The following is a 6,669-nucleotide window of genomic DNA, read 5'->3' as shown; positions in this document are numbered from 1 at the left end:
AACCATCCTCACCTCTGATCTGATCTGATCTGTTTGCTTGTAATTAATGTGTTTCCTCGAACTAAGCCTGGGTCTTATATTCATTTTGGCAACAAAAAACACAGTAGAGCTTATTTTCGGGGGAAGGTCTTACCATGTAATGCGCTGTCTTCTCTCCTCCTGACTGACAAGAATCCCCAGTGTAAAATGCTTGTAAACTCCTATAATCCACTTTATTACAGTAGTATATAATTTACAATGTGTTTGTTTCTGTAAAATAATTGTGCCAAATACCTTCGTTATAGCACTGCTCTGCGCTTCTGTAACCTGTCACAGCTCGCTTCCCCGCATTTATATTACAGAAACACACACACATTGTACATTATATACTACTGTAATAGAGTGGATTATAAGACTTTAAAAACTTTTTAAACTAGGGCTTATTTTTGCGGTAGGGCTTATATTGTAGCCCTCCTGGAAAATAACGCTTGGTCTTATTTTCAGGGAAACACGGTAGTGTGTGTGTGTATATAAGAGGTCAAAGTGTTCCTGGTCTCCTGACAGACCCTTGCATCTTTCATCCAGTGCTGCACTGATGTTTCTGGATTCTGAATCATGGGGAAAGCAAAAGAATTGTGAAAAGATCTGCGGAAAAAGGTAGTTGAACTGTATAAAACAGGAAAGGGATATAAAAAGATATCCAAGGAATTGAAAATGCCACTCTAATCAAGAAGTTGAAAATGAGGGGTTCTGTTGAAACCAAACCATGGTCAGGTAGACCAACTGAAATTTCAGCCACAGCTACCAGGAAAATTGTTGGGAATGCAAAGAAAAACCTACAAAACTTCAGGTGAAATATAGGACTCTCTGAAAATGTGGCATGGCTGTTTTAAGATGCACAATAAGAAGGCACTTGAAGAAAGATGGGCTGCATTGTCGAATCGCCAGAAGAAAGCCATTACTATGCAAATGCCACAAAGTATCCCACTTACAATACGCCAAACAGCACAAAGACAAGCCTCAAACCTTCTGCCGCAAAGTCATTTGGAGTGGTAAGACCAAAACTTTGCTTTTTGGCAACAACTATATACGCTACATTTGGAGAGGAGTCAACAAGGCCTATGATGAAAGTCGACCTGTCTTTGGTTACAGCAGAATAAAGTGAAAGTTGCGGAGTGGCCATCTCAGTATCCTGACCATTCTGGGGAGGAGATCTCGAACATGCAGTTCATGCATGACAGCCCAAGAATTTACAGGAACTGGAGGCTTTTTGCCAGAAGGAATGGGCAGCTTTACCATCTGAGAAGATAAAGAGCCTCATCCACAAAAAACACAAAATACTTCAAGCTGTTAAAGGGGGAAATGCACAGTATTAGGAACTGGGGTATGTAAACTTTTGATCAGGGTCATTTGGGTAGCTCCTGTTGTCATTATGATTTAAAAAGAGTAAACACAGTTGATTGATAATAAATGGCTTCAGCCAAACACTAATCACGAGTGAAAGAAAAGTTTGTGTTATCATTCATATTCTCTGAAAAATGGCCAAGAAATCATAAATGCTGCCAGGGTATTTAAACTTATGAGCACAACTGTATCTTCTTTTGTCCTGGTCCTGCTGTACTTCATGTAAATGTTCTCAGTATTTCAGCTAAGATTCCTGTATTTTGCTGTGGTGGGTGGGGAAAGGAATGGCATATGACATAGTTGCCAACATTCCCGATTTGCGTAAGACATTCCCAGAAATCGGACCAATGTCCCAGTCTGAGCCTGTCCCCTGAAAAAAATCCTGAAAATCTGCCTCTGGCACGGACATCTGGACTTTTTGACAGCAGATAATCCTCCCCCTTACCGCCTCTGATTGGTCAATACTAAGACCAGGTAGGTCCTTCTCTGAGACTGCACTCATAAGGCTGCACTGATTAAACTGCTCTGCAGAGATTGCATTGATGAGACTGCTCGGATAGGCCTACACTGATGGCAAAGGAGGGCTCTAATGTTTCAGAGGGACTTTAAAAAATTAAAGTTTTTTTATTCATCGGTCACTGGACTGTAATAAATTGGGTTCAAAACTTCACTGGCCAATTTCTCACAGTCAGGACAGTGCTAGATGTCAGCTAACAGCACTCTTTTTTAAAAAAATGCTGCTAGCAGCCAAATATGAATTATTTTCTCATGTAGCACAGACCTGTGAGAAATTGAGAAGCGCAATTTTAAACCCATTTTCTTAAGCCTCGTACACACGCACGGTTTTCTCGGCAAGAAACGGCAAGAAAACTGCTGGCAGAGCTTATTGCCGAGTAAAACATGCGGGTGTACAAGGCTTTGAGGTTTCTCGGCAAGAAAACTGCCCAGAATCTAGATGAGAAAAATAGAGAACCTGCTCTCTATTTTCTCGTTGTGATTCTCGGCAGTGTTTTCTTGCTGAGAAACCCGAGCGTGTGTATACTTACCTGTCTCCATGGAAACCCATGCATGCTCGAAATGACTTTGACATATGTGCGGTAGCTTCCAAGGCATAGGTAGGGTGAAGCAAGATGGCGGCGACGGCATCGAATGTGATGAGCGAATTTTTATCATAGTCGATGACGTCACAGCGTTCGTGCCATTCAAAAGAACGGCGGTTCTTTTGAATCGTACGTGTGTACACTTGGCCGGCAAGAGAATCTTGCCAGGAAACTCATCAGGAAAAACAAAGTTTTTCTCCTGACGAGAATCCGGGGCTTGTGTACAGGGCTTTACAGTTACCCCTTGCTGACACCATCACTATGGCCCCTTCCACACAGCGGGTCAAATCAGGTCTGCTTGTCAGTTTTTCAGGCTGAACTGATGGGAAGGTTCATACATCTTTATGGGCAGGCAGATGTAAACAGACTAATCACACCCCCTTAAAGCCATGCCCAGTATTTAGTGTAATTTAAACCACACCCATTTTCGTTGTGGCCCTCTTTGCACACCACAATCTATTTTTAAATGTCGGCCATGGGCACAAAATGAATGCCCCTGCCCCTCATTAACATACTTCTCCGCCTACACTAGCTTTCTGAAAAAAAGTATCCATAAAGATTTAATGCTGGCAACTATGGGATGGGAATGGAGAATCACAAGTTTCTTAAACGTATTGCTATGGTTGGAATTAGGCAGGCTTCGTAGCATTCTTCTTCAGGCCCCAGCATCACCTTAGGGTGCCACAGAGGATGTTTTACTTTCATCTTGGGTGCTTTTTGGTGGTTCTTATCGCACAAATCAGGAGCTGAGGTCTACCTTTCGTTTTTGTGCTTGAGGTTAATGTCCTTAGGAGGATTATTAAGTGGGTCATTCCCTCCTTGAGAAGAATAAGAAATGTCTTAAAACCCTGGCCCCTGAGTCCAGCATAGCAGAGCAAGGTATTTCATTGCTTTTAACAATAAGCCTTATAGGGATGACAAAATGAGTTGATATGATAAAGAATTAACTTTTTGTTTCCCGAATCAAAGGAGAGACAGACTGAGAAATTACGTTTATTTGTTCAGATACTATAACATCCGTTGCTGCAATTGTTCTTTTAAAATGTATTGGGACAATTAACTGCATAATGTCCAGAGTCTCCACAATAAAGACATAAGTTCTCTGAACGTCATCTTTCCTTCTCCTGAGTAGTAATAGATCTTTTAATAGCATCCACATGCTTAGGTTCAGGAGTGTCAGAATCAGGAAAAACTCTTGGCCCCTTAGAAGGATACTGAGTAGTAGAAAAACGCATGCCACCATTACTGCCTAGGATTCCCAGTCTTTTTTCTCCTTTCAGATATACCCCTTTCACACTGAGGAGTTTTTTTAGGCGGTACAGCGCTAAAAATAGCGCCGCTATACCGCCTGAAAAACTCCTGCCCAGCCATCTCAATGTGAAAGCCCGAGGGCTTTCACACTGAGGCGATGTGCTGGCAGGAGAAAAAAAAATCTCCTGCTAGCAGCATCTTTGGAGCGGTGAGAGAAGCAGTATGTATACCGCTCCTTCACCGCTCCTTCCCATTTAAAGCAATGGGAAACCTCGGTAATACCGCAATGCGCCTCTGCAGAGGCGCATTGCGGGCGATATTAACCCTTGGCCGCTAGCGGGGGTTAATACTGCACCGCTAGCGGCCGAATCCCACAGCAATTCCGACGGTATAGCGCCGCTATTTTTAGCGGCGCTATACCGCACCTCCCGCCCCAGTGTGAAAGGGGCCTAAGTCGCTGATCAAAATTTCAATACATAATTTAATAAAAGCCTTGAGGTTGTCAGGACTTTCTACTCTGGCAAGCTCATCTTTTACTTTTTTCGAGAGTCCTTGACAGAACTGACACTTTTGAGCTGCTGGATTCCAATAGGTATCTGAGAGCCAACGGAATTCAGTTGTGTACTCTGCAACAGAGTGTCTACCCTGCCGTAAATTGTGCAATTTTGCCTCAGCAGTAGCACAGCAGTTAGGATCATCAAAAACTTCATCAAAGTCACAAAAGAATCAAAATCATCCAGGACGACATCATCTTTCTCCACATAAGGGGAGCCCCAAGCTAAGGCTTCCTCAGTCAGGAGGTTGATAATAAACAGCACCCTTTTTCCAGTCATAAGTAAATGCAGCAGTTTGTATCTGAAAGTATATACGACATTGATTAAGGAACCCTCTATAATGGCGGCGGTCTCTGTTAAACTTGAGTGGTAGGGGCATTCGTGTATTAGTATCTACGGCAGCAGTATCTCGGGCACGAAAGTCCCGCAATTGTTTATCAGAACAAGGATGTCCTCTTGTAGTCCTTTCACTTCAATTTGCAACTCAGAATTTTTTTCCTGGTAGTTAAACATTAAACGTCTGCAACTCAGCGATTTGCACCTTGAGAGAAGCCACAGTAGCCGCTACAACGGGCCAGAATATTCTGTCACGGTCTGGAGTCAGGCTCAGAGGCCAGTAGCTATAGCAGCAGAGCAGGTAGTCACACAGGTCACCCTGGCTGATGACACGGATTTACCTGAGGTGTGGGGTCTAAGCACTAACCGGTATTCACCAGATGGTGGAGATGGGCTTTGCTGCGTGTTAGTACCAGGTCGCAATCCTCAGGATAGCCCCACCAGGAGGTGAGCAGGCCAGGGTCCGGTAGCATATAAACAATCCAAAAGTCGGTAACAAATAGTTGCAGGTTGGGATTCAGCAGAAGCGTAGTCCAGGAACGAGCCAAATGTCAGTAACGGATTGTAGCCAAGATACGGTCGGCAGCAGGAGAGACAGGAGCAAGATATTGGCTGGTGAAGGCACAATATTCTGGCAACCAGGAAGTGCAGAGACATGGCTTAAATTAGGACGTTCATGGGAGGAGCAAAGAGTTCAAGGTTCAAGGCAAACAAGATTCAAGACAAGATCATTCAAGGAATTGTCCAAAGAACTATCCAAGGAACTGTCCAAGGAGCTGTCCAGCATTCCAGGTGGCTCAGCAAGCAGAGTCACTGCCAGACGCAGCAGAGGTCCCAGGTCCTAACACATATGTGCAATTGTTACTATTGTAATTATGAACACATATGTTTTTTTTAGATAGTGAGACCCTTTTCTTAAATTTCTCTGCAATCTATGAACCTGAATGTGTCCTGGTGAAGCTTAACAGCGAAGCGCGTTAATGCATACGGGCTCACTCTATAGCATGTATCATAATATATATGTTTAATTTATTTTTCTATGCTCTATTTTGTATACCATATGTAGCATTACCCCCGGAGAAGCTGCTGGATGTTTAGGCGGCACATTACCTCATGGCTCCTCCGAATTCCTAGGGGTGAGTGATGCGTATTGCATATAGTAGAAGTAAAGGAATGTCCACAACAGGTGCTCTTTGCTGTGCTCTTTATTACCCAGCCAGGTAAAAACAATAAACTTGTGGTGAGGAAAGTAAAGCTGAAGAAGAAGGGAGAGTAGCAAATTTAGGCGTGATGATAGGGAAACAGTCCTGCTCCCAAGCGTAACAGTTCTCTGCGCCACTCCTGCCGGAGTGGGTTTAGTGTACCCGGACAGGCCTCTCTCACTGACCTGGCAGCCAGAGTATCACTCGGACAATTGTAGGATGAAGTCTCTGCCACAGACTCTCCTCGGTGAACTTAAACTTGAGGAAAAGTCTCTGCCACAGGTTCTCTCTGGATTATATTCTTGGAGATATACCTCCTTAGATAAATTACGCCTGGGTCTCCTTCAACTTGTCGCTCAGGTACCGACTGACAGGTGATCAATCCCTCAGTGTCCAGCTACCTCGATCCCTGGTGGTTTTTCCAGGCCCTTTTGGACCACCAGTCTCTCAATGGCGCTCCTCAGACTGACTCCCCACCGAACAGCAGTACAGCTTAGGATCCTCAAAAGGTGGGAACCCAGTCACTCACTGGGTCCCCGTCGCTGTTCAGATGCTCAGGGCCAGCATGGCCCCCGGAACCAGGTACACTGCATGGCACGCACGCCCCAGGGCGCTGTGATGTGGCCACCCTAAAGGTGGGTGCCACACTGGACAAAGAAGAACCCAGAACCAATGGCGTCTGCCCCATAAAAACCCCTCCCCAGCATTCACAGCGAGGTCAAACCCTCCTGATTGGCTGCTAGGAAAGACCACCCAAATCTTGACTCCACTGCTGCCACCTGCAGCACCGGGGCTGGGAGAACACCCCAACGCAACAGAATAGCCTACAGCAGAGCCAAGCTG

Source organism: Rana temporaria, chromosome 11 (genome assembly GCF_905171775.1).
Source record: "Rana temporaria chromosome 11, aRanTem1.1, whole genome shotgun sequence".
NCBI lineage: Eukaryota > Metazoa > Chordata > Amphibia > Anura > Ranidae > Rana > Rana temporaria.
The sequence above is the reverse complement of the archived record's forward strand: the minus strand, read 5'-3'. Positions refer to the sequence as shown.